The sequence below is a fragment of the Phyllostomus discolor genome, chromosome 5 (genome assembly GCF_004126475.2).
Source record: "Phyllostomus discolor isolate MPI-MPIP mPhyDis1 chromosome 5, mPhyDis1.pri.v3, whole genome shotgun sequence".
Classification (NCBI taxonomy): Eukaryota; Metazoa; Chordata; class Mammalia; order Chiroptera; family Phyllostomidae; genus Phyllostomus; species Phyllostomus discolor.
This window is the reverse complement of record NC_040907.2, coordinates 24,608,915-24,619,603: the sequence shown is the minus strand read 5'-3', so window position 1 is coordinate 24,619,603 and position 10,689 is coordinate 24,608,915. Positions and strand designations below refer to the sequence as shown.

The following is a 10,689-nucleotide window of genomic DNA, read 5'->3' as shown; positions in this document are numbered from 1 at the left end:
TCATTGTGGAGAGAGGAAATGTGGGCATATGGCAGAGAATACAAGGGAGAGAGTAAAGTTCCCATAATTCAGACAGACTTGGGAAGAGAGGATATGATATAGCTTCAATCTGGCAGGGCTTCTTGGGGGAGGTGGCACTTTAACTTTCAGGTCTTGTTGGAATATCCTCTCCTGTAGGACCTAGGTATATGAGACAGCCTCAGGGACCTGGAATGAGAAGTAAAAAATAAATCTCACCCTCCCTCTGAGCTCTGAATAAAGGAACGGTAAACCCCATTGGCTCCATGTGTGCCAGGCAGGCGGGAGCTCCGTCCCTCCAGAGAGCATTCTCAGGACAACCTTGGAAGAGGCATTATTGTTTCCACTTTGCAGCCAAAGCAAGTGAGGCTCAGAGAGGTGAGGTGATTTGCCCAAGGTCGAAGAGTGGGGACTGCACAGCCGGGTCTCTGTCGGACTCCAAAGACGGTGTGTACTTTTCCAGCACCATTAACACCCTGTGGGAGACTCAGCTTCTGGCAGGTAAGTGGAGCTGCCCAGCAAGGGGTTGGTTCAACGGTTGGCACTGGCCACTGGAGGTGAGCGCTGAAATGCCAAGCCTGCTTCTGGACGTGACAGCTGCGCTTTGTGTGCAAGGCAGCTGTGGGCTGCAGCGCCCGTGAGCTGGGGAGGGCGGGCTCCCTGCAAAAGGCAGGAGCACAATTTGGCTCCTCTTAATTGATTTGCAAATGTACTGAAGAATTGTGGTAATTCCTTTAGATTTTACTCTCATTCAAATCTTAGACGTAAACATAATGAGAAAGGAAAGTCAGCACTGTATAATGGAGGAAGAAAAAGGTCTAGCATTTTATTTTATTTTTACCCTGGGCATAAGAAAAGCTAAACTCACTATGAATACCTCATTATTTGAATTTCAAATATTTCTCTCTAGTTGGGCACAAAAGGAAACTTAAAAAAATATTAACACACACTCACACATGCATACCCCAAACCATTCTTCCTCTCGAGTGTGTGACTCAGAATGTCCTAGTTTAGGCGGTAATAGTGCAATTTGCAAGAATCAATCAGCCCTAGATAGATGTGTTTACTCAGAACTGCTTAGAAAGGAGACCAGTCAAAAGAACATTAATACCTTAAAACATTGAAATTATCTTTATTGAAGAACATTAGCTATAAGCATTAATATTTGGGAATTCTTTTGCCTGCAAAGTGTCAACCTCAGCTGAGCCCGGAGGTCAGGGTGGGGAGGGACGCGAGGAGGTGGTTATGCAGAGAAGAGGCCAGCACGCCGGAAGGAGCTCAGGATCTGAGGTCCTTCCTGCAGTCCCTCCCTCCCTCACTCACAGGGCAGTTATGAGGCAGTGTGGTGTGCGGGTTGGAACCATGGGCTCCAGCAGACCCAGGTGAAAGTCCCTGCTCTACTAATTTGTTCATGTGCTGCTCTGAGTCAGTGATTTAACTGCCCAGGGCCTCAGTTTCTCCATCTGTTGAATGTGATTAATAACAGTGTTAGGCAAAGAGTGTCCTTTTAACACACTTAGTATGGGATCCATACAAAGTAAGTCCTCAATAAGTGGTAGTAATTTCATTGCCATTTCTATTGAATGGTCCTGTGCACCAGGGACAGGTACTGCTGAGTGTGGGGATAAAATGGTAAACCAAGCAGACATGGCACCTCTGCTTCCGAAGCTTATCACCCAGTGGGGAGAGGGAGCGATCACAACATCAGGTTGCTCCGAAGCTGGCTGAGCTGTGGCCGGGGCAGGGCACCTAACCACCCTGATTCTGACTCCTCATCTGTGGTGAGGAGACTGCCTGTGACCCAGGGAGGCTGTGAAAATCGAGGAGATAAAGCCCAAGAGGGAGTTTTGGAAACACTAAAGCGTTCTGTTGTGTAAGAGCAAGGTACCAGCTAAGGAAGGCTGTGTTCAGGTGTGTTTAACCCTTCCAGGCCCAGGACCCAGATGGAATCGGGAGCAAACACCAAGGAGTCTTCTTCCTTCTGGGCCAGGTTTTCCAAGACTCTCCGGCTGCAGCTGAACGGCCTTGTGTCCATCGTACGAGGTGTTTGTATATAATACTGAGGATGGTGGGGGGCTGATGGAGGCTTTAAAGTTGGAAAGTGATGGGATCAGAATCCCCAGGTTTGGGGGACAATTCTGACTGTGTATTGAGGGTGGGCAGGAGGAGTGACCCCGGAGGCAGAGGGCTCAGAGACAGGTGACAAGGACTCTGACCAGCTTTCATCTGTGTCACATGTCCTCTGAGCCTTCCTCTCAACTGGCCTCATCCTTGGTTTGCCACTCTTGCTCTGCTGAGCCCAGTTTTAGCAAGAATCCTGGCAGGCCACTTAGTAGGAATCCCCCCTGCCTTTGATACCGAGCTAAGTTTCTCTCAGTGGTGTTCCGTCCGCCGACCCTCTCACCCTGCCCCTGGGCTATAAATCCCCAGTTGCCTCTGCTGTGCCTGGAGCTGCACCCAACCCTGCCCAGAAGTCTCTCCCCTCTATTGCCGTAGCCCAGATAAAATCCAACTGGCTGCTTTTAGCAAGTCCAGCACCATTTCACTTTGACATGGGGCAGAAGCCACACTGAGCATGAGATGATGACTGAGAGGCCGGAGAGGAGAGGATACGTTTTGAAGGTAGAACAGAAAGATCAGGTCAAGGAGAGGACGGAGTTGGGGACCCAGGTGAAGCAACAGACATGTGGAATCTGGCAGGGAGAATAGCTTTTGAGACGAGAATACCAACTCTGGTCTTGGTCTGTTGGATTTGGCCCACTTTGTCTTCGGTGCAATCACTCCCATGCACTCCTTCCAGATACCACCCCTTGTGAGCTTCCCTACCCCATTCCCAAGATGACCACTGAGCTGCATCTAGGCCTGCTGTCTCAGCAGCTCCCCTCCCCTCCTCAGAGCGGTGTGTGTCATTCCCTCAAGAACCTGCGCCCCCCTCCCTGTGTCAGGTGCCTAATTTAAACAGCAAATCTGGGGTAAGAGATGCATGCCTTCCTCCACTCAGCAGATGTATTTGCATTTTAACGGGGACATTTAGGAGGCACTTCCTTTACCCCAAAGAAAATGAAATGAGGTTTCGGAGGCCAGAGACTAATGGCGGAGGAACGATGTAGAGAGTGGTGCAAAGAGCATGGGTTTCGAAATCAGGCCAAGTCGAGTTCAAGTCCAGATTCAGAGGAGTCCTTACTCTTGGCCTGGCGGCTTCAGTGGGGGCACCGTTGCCTTGTTTGAGGAGCTAACATGCCATACTCTGCACATTCCCTCGCCTTTCTGGACCTCGATTTTCTCATCGGGAGGGGGCATCATCGCCTTACCTCCCTCAGGAGCAGGTGCACAAAGCTTCCCTGTGACAGTAAGGGTCCCCTCATCCCCCTGCTGCAGCACACACACTCTCGGGCCCTCCCCCTCATGGGTAGCCACCTGCTCACTGTGGACCTTTCTCCCCCTTGACCTTTGTGTGTGCTTGGTGTTTGGTTTGAGTCCCCAGTGCAGAATTCCATCTGGCAGGACTTGTTGTTTCCGAAGACCGAGTTGGAGAGGCCCACCCATGTGGCATTGCAGGCCAGAAGCAGAGGAGGCTGGGGTTCGAAGAAGGCGGCCCTATAATTAATCCCCCGGCTTTCTCACCACCATTGTCTCTTCCCTATTGAGATCGGCCAATTAGCAGTTGCGCACTCCTCTGTGCGGCAGCCACTTATTAGCCAAGACAAAGGCCGCATTGATTCCAATTTGTCCTGAATTTGGCTGTCTCTGAAGTTGAAGATTGCATTTGGGTAGCAGTGCTGGGGGAAGAAATGTAGGGGCAACATAAAAGAGAGTGCCTAAAATTAGTTGAAATAATTTTAGCTCTTTTGTGGATGACTAAACTAAATATAAACAGAAGAGAGAAGAAAAATCTTCATAACGTTAATTACCATAAACATTAAGTACCCAAAAATGAGGCATACAATTTGTTTGGTGACACTCCGATAATTAAATCATTTTCTCCCATTGAGGTTCCTTGCAGGTCTGTGTGGAGCCAGGCTCTCCCTGAGAGGTTTTCTCTGGCCCCAAGGGATGCTCAGAATTCTGCGTCCCCTGTTTCTACACCCATGGTTTTTCTCCGGTCCAGGTGAGCTGTGCTGTGTTACTGTTCACTTGAGTAATCATTTAAGTGAATCCTGGGTCTTGGGCCAGCCTGTCTAATTGAAGGCCTACACATGAGAGGTTAAATAAGGATGTGCAAAACATACAGTGTGCAAGTGCGTGTGTGTGCGTGAGAGAGAGAGATTGTGTCAGTGCATGGCCATATTATTATGAAGGTGAGTGTGTGTGAGTGTGAGTTCATGGGCATGCCAGTATGAAGGTGCGGTTGAGTGTGCATGAAGGTGCCTATTTCAGCATCTAAGGTCCCAATGGAGCAGGTCTGTGTACGATGACACGACATCCACATTTGAGTATCTGCAAGTCCTGTCTCTTTTGATGGTCTGTAAGCCAAGATCAGATCATGGCTTTGTTTCTTCTCAGTAGGCCAGCAGGCTCCAAAGCTGACCCTTAACAAACCCTGTGTCCTGGCATTCACACCACTTTGTGGTCTCCTCCCCTGGGAAGTCTGGGCGGGCCTGTGAGTCTTAACAAAGACAATGCAGAGAAGTGGGACTGTGCCATGTCCTGGCCTAAGTTTTAGGAAGTCTCAAAGCTTCTTCTGTGCTTTTGGGAGTCCTGAGCTGGCTGTTGTGCTGGAGAGACCACGAGAAAAGATTTCATGGAGGAGAAGACCTGAGGCTCCACAGAAAGGGAGAAGCACCTCACCTTTCATCCACTCCCAGTAAGCACAAGGCATGTGAATGAGCCACCTTGCACGTCCAAGCCCAGCCAAGTCCCAGACGCCTGCACACCCCGCTGACTTTACAGGAGCAGAAGAACCTTCCAGCTGAGCCCAGTCACCCCTCATAATCAACTCTGAATAAAATGGCTGCTACCTTGAGTCCCTGTGTTTTGGGGTGGTCTGTTAGCCACTACAGATGATTAAAATACTTGAGTAACAGGTCCTCATTCCATCTCTCTAGCCCCACACAGGAAAGGGCTGCTGACCTGGGGTATGTGTGAGGGATTTGGGGGCAGACAAGGTACTGGAAATGGCAAAAGCCACTGCTTCGTACCCTACCCCTTCCTGTCCTCCCTGGGAGGAAGCTGGGCTCAGGCTCACCTTAGTCTAGGTGAATGGCTGATGGCTGGCGCCTGGTGCCTTCCCTGGCAGTCCCTGCAGAGCAGGGTTGCAGGCCTGTTGAAATTCCACCAGCATGCCACCCGGCAGACAGGCACCCGTCTGAGTGGGTAATTTCATCACGGAGGAGAGGCTGTCTGCACGGTGCCCAGAATCCTGATGGGTGAGGCCACCCAGAGAACACATTTAACCCTGGGAGCATGGTGGCTGGGCCTCAGCTGGTGCCCGAGCTTGGGTTCCCACCCTGGGATTCGGACGCGTTTGAGGACTACAATTAGGAGAGAGAGAGAATGAATCAAGGATCTTCTTACACAATGGTCCAAGGACCTCCTGGAAAAACTCTCTTTACGAGAAGAAAGAGACGATGGTAAAATCAGCTCATGGCAATGGAGGAATGTGAGCTCAGGGATGTTTTCTGTGAGGGGGTCTGCAGCACAGCCCCTGGGCCTGGCTCGAGTTCTGGGGCAAGGAGCTGGAAACCAGTGAGAGAAACCCTCAGTGGCTCTGCTTTCCTAGGCTGGGTGAAGCAGAAGCCCACCCAGGCTGGCTTCAGCAGGAGAGGAGCTGAGCTGTGAAGACGCGGGTTGAATCCGGGATGTGCAGGACCCGAATGCAGGGGGGCCTGAAGGGCCGCAGCCAGGAGCTCCCCCACTCTTCATTGCCTTTTCTCCCCTCTCTCGGCACGTCACCTTCCTCTGCTTCTCCCACTCAGAGTCCAACATGACGCCTCCCAGGCCCTGGGTTTATGTGCACAGTTCCAGCCGCCTGCAGAAAGGAAACGGCATTCGGCAGTCCTCATTTCAGAGAGATCTGACTGGTTTCGCTTGGCCGGGTGTCTCCCCTGACCCACTCAGCTGGGCCGAGGGCACGGTCCGTAGTATTACAAGTGTGATTCCATTTCCAGAACACGGCGGGGCCATCCCTGACTTCCAGTTTCCTGAGAGCTGTCCACTGATCCACAATCACTGGGCCACTGAGCATTCAGGTCATGGTCTGCATGGGCCCACATTTTTTTGCTGCAGTGGGCAGGGCTGTGACAAGAGTGACACTAGCAAGGCACCTAGAGAGTCAAGTTTAAAAAGTCATTGAGTCTGGGTGACTATGCCCAGCGGGACCCTGCACCACCCTGATCGTGGGCACCTCCTTAAATTTTGCATCCTAGGTGCCTCATTTGCCTGCCTCTAGTTGTAGCCCTGGCAGGGGCACCTGCACCCCTGCTGCATGTGGCACAGGTGTGCTGGACACTGGCTCCCTCAAGGCAGGCAGTGGATGCCCACAGGGTAGCACCTGGCTGTGGGAGGTATAGATGGCACCTCTGCTGTTTGTGGGGTTGGCAGTAAAGGGGGCATCGTTTCAATAAATTGTAATGAAGCAGAGGCCACACAGAGGCCTGAGTGCACATGAAGTACTCCCGGGAGGTTCTAGATTTGTGGGGGGACTTAAGGTGGGGTGGGGTGTGGAGTTCTAGCGTGGGTGGAGGGCACGGCCCGAGATGCCAGCTTGTCACTTACCATAACCTTGTTCTTCTCTCTCAGGCTGGGGTGGCTTGGAAAACAGGTCACCTCACTGTGATGCCCAGAGTTACACTTTCCCAGGCCTGCTGTCATCTGGTCATCACAACAGTCCTGGGCACGGGTAGGCATCCTCATCTCACATGCATTTAGGAGCACGCTGAGAGGGCTCAGAGGGCCGCACTGCTTACTTGGCAGCTCACAGCGTGGACATTTAGGACTGGAAGGGTCCACGGAGAGCTCTGTTGCAACCTCCTTTCTGTACATGTGGGGAAACTGAGGGCTGGAAGGTTGAAGTGTATATTCACAGTCCCACAGTGAGTTAAGCAATGGAAATAAACCTCACCGAGTCTTCCTCTTTATTTTCCAATCTCGATCTATCTTGCACAGCCCAAAGGAAGCTCAACCAGTACACCTTGCATTTCCAAACTGGGGACAAAACCTTCCCAACCTGGAGTGTGGAGAATTAGTGCCCAAACCCTTGCAGACTGTTTTGGCACCTGCACCAGGCTTCTCGGCCTGATTCCCCTCCCTCCCCCCACATCCTCCGGGGGGCTCTTTGATTTGAGCTGGTATACACAGCTCAGCCAGGACTTGGATCAGGTCCTCCTCAGCTAGAAGACTCCATCCCTGCTCCTGGTGGCACCCAGGAGCTCTCCACAATGTGAGAGAAAGCAGAAAGGCCGGCCAGGTAGCAGCATGAAGGACCCACCAGCGATGAGCACCCTCTTTTGGCCTTCGCCCAAGTCCTGGGTCCAGGCTCTCTGCCAGTCTCTGCCCAAGCCCCAGGTTTGCTGCCAGGCAACCACCGCATCTCTGAAGCTTGAACCTACATTACTGCTCTTTTTAAAAATGATAAATTTTAAAGCAATAAAATCTGCACATTAAACACTTCATGCTGGCTGCAGTAGCAATGGCTTTGCCAGGGGAGCTTCTTTTATCTCCAGGCTCACGGAACTTCACCTCTGAAACACATTTGCAAAGGATATGCTGTGGGCTTGAAGGAGAAGCTACGCAGTGCTCCTCTAAATAGCCCTCGGGTCAAAGAGGAAATCGCAGTGGAGAGAGGGAAATATGTTGAAGCAGACATAAATGAAAATAGGAACGAATCCAAACTTGTGCGAATGCGGCTAAAAGAATACCTAGAGCTGGTGTTCTTAACCCGGGGTGAGCATTCAGGGGTCCTGTGAACTCGGCTGAGAGAATAATTATATATTTATTTTAAATAACTTGGAGCAGAAATGTAGCATTTTCTTCTATTAGGAATGTAGACAGAGGCCCATTGCATTAGTCGTATGTGTGACATGGTCACCAATACGCATCACAGACATGGGATCGGCCCCGTCCACCGGGCTCAGGATCCAGATGACTTACTTTCTCTGCCTCGGTCTCAGATGTGCACTTGTCTAGACACAGGGACACAAATGGCAACAGTTTATGTTTTTTTTTTATTGTTTTATGAGCTGTGTCAGCGTAAGCACTGAGGAAAGATGCCTAGAATGTTGCCAAAGAGGAGGCATGGGCAAGATTTTCAGGTTGCCGTGCATAGAAATGTCCACAGGCATACCTCTCAAAGAGGCCAATTTACTGGATCATAACGGCAGTCTGAAAAGGTCTCGGAGGCCCTCTCTGTCTCATTTGCTCTTTTTTTCCAAAATTTAAAAAAAAATTTTGAATATAGATTTACAGGAAGCTGCAAAGATAGCAGAGAAAGATCTAGGGGACCCTTCATCCAGTTTTGCCCATTGGTGACCTCTTACATAAATGTAGTACCATACTAAAATCAGGATATTGTCACTGACAGCAGTATATAGTTCCATGTGATTTTTATCATGAGTGTAGCTGTGTGTAACCACCACCTCAATCAAGATGTGGAACTAGTCCATTATGACAAAGGTCTTCCTCGTGCTACCCTTTATAGTCACACCCTTCCTGTGACCACTTCTACCCCCTGGCCACCACTGAGTCAGTCTCCATCTTTATAATTTTGTCATTTCAAGAATACTATATAAATGAAATCTCCCAGTGTGTTGTATTGGTCTAAGCTCATCAATAACCAGTGTTGTGGCTGGGGCAGCCCTATGGTTCTGATAACTGCCAGACACCCTTTATCTAGTCATGTGGCTGACAATGTTTTTATTGCCAAGTCATTTTTTTTATCCTCATCCGAGGACATTTTTGTTTGCTTTTTTAGTGAGAGGAAGGGAGAGAAAGGAACATTGATGGGAGAGAAACACTGATTGGTTGCCTAAATACGCACCCAGACTGGGGATCCCTGCTGGACTGGGGATCCTACGCGTCCTGACTGGGAGTCGCATGCGCTGCACCTCGATGGGGGTGAACCCCCAATCTGGGTATGTGCCCCTACTGACAATCAAGCCTGCAACCTTTCAGTTGGCTGTTCCAGCCACCACCACACGCCATGGGCCAGGGCCAGATAGTCATCTTTGAAGTGGATGCCTCGCAATTCAAGCTTAAGTTGGGCAATTGCATTACAAAAAACCCCACAGAAAACCAAAAAGCAGCTGTCAGCATTTACATTGTACCCAGTATGTGACGTTTTAGATTGGCCTTTTCCCCCTAGATAATGTCCTTGAGGTCCATCCACGTAGTTGCACATATCAACAGTTTATTCTTTTTTTGTGCTGCAGAATATTTCACAGTATGGGTGTACCGCAGTCTGTTTACTCACGCACCGATGACTATGGGACATTCTGGTTGTTTCCAGTTTTGGGCTGTGAACAATTATGCACATGTTTTTGTGTGGATGTGTTTAATTTCTCTGGGATAAATGCCCAGGAATACAAATGCTGGATTCTATGGATGTTTGATAAATTTTAAAAGAAACATTCAATCTACTTTCCAGATTGCTGTACCATCTTACATTCCCATCACCAGCGGAGAAATCTGGTTTCCCTGAATCTTCGCCAGCATTTGGCATTGCCGCTACTTTTTACACCTGCTCTCATGGATGTGCAGTGATATCATATTGTGGTTTTAATTTGCCTTCCCTGGTGGCCAGCGATACTGAAGTGCATGCACTTATTTGCCACCTTACATTCTTCTCAGTGAAATGTCTCCTCGTGTCTTTTGCCCATTTTCTAATTGAATTGTTTGTTTTTCATACTGCTCAGTTTTTAAAAGTTGTGGTAAAATACACATATTGTAACATTTACCATTTTAACCATTTTTAAGTGTATAGTTCTGCAGTGTTAAGTATTTACATTGTTGTGCAACCAATCTTCAGAACTTTTTCATCTTGCAAGACTGAACCTCTGTACCTATTAAACAACTCCCCACCCCCCTCCCTTCAGTCCCTGGGAACCGCCATACTACTTTCTGATTCTATTGATTTGACTTCTAGATAACTCACGGAAGTGGAATCATGCAGTATTTGTCTTTTTGTGACTGGCTTATTTCATGTAGCATTATGTCCTCAAGGTTTTTCCGTGTTGTGGCATGTGCAGAATATCTTTCCTTTTTATGGCTGAATAAATACTCCATTGTAAGTACATAACATATGTTGTTTACCCATGCATCCATTGACAGACACTTGGATTCCTTCCACCTCTTGATGACTGTAAACAATGCTGCTATGAACATGGACATATGGATATCTCTTTGACACCTGCCTTCAATTCTTGTGGATGTATACCCGGAAGTGGAATTGTTGGATTACTGGTAGTTCTATTTTTAATTTTTTGAAGGACTGTCATATTGTTTTCCATAGTGGCTGCACCATTTTACACTTCCAGCAACAATACACAGTGGCTCTAATTTTCCACATCCTTGCCAACACTTGTTATTTTCTGTTTTTTGTTTGTTTGTTTTTGTAGTGATCATACTAATGAGTTTGAGATAATACACTGTTGAGTTTTGAGAGTTCTTTTATATTCTAGAGACTAGTTCTTTGTGACATATGTGGTTTGCAAACATTTTCTACCAGTAGTAGCTTAT

The 10,689-nt window shown here is 48.7% G+C and overlaps 1 long non-coding RNA gene across 1 annotated transcript; it reads left to right on the top strand.

Annotated features, from left to right (window-relative positions):
- Positions 1–381: 381 nt before the first annotated feature.
- LOC118500570 lies at positions 382–5,035 on the top strand. Its single transcript, XR_004903143.1, has 3 exons — positions 382–519; positions 1,949–4,126; positions 4,715–5,035. It is a non-coding gene; the product is annotated as an uncharacterized LOC118500570 (long non-coding RNA).
- Positions 5,036–10,689: the final 5,654 nt, after the last annotated feature.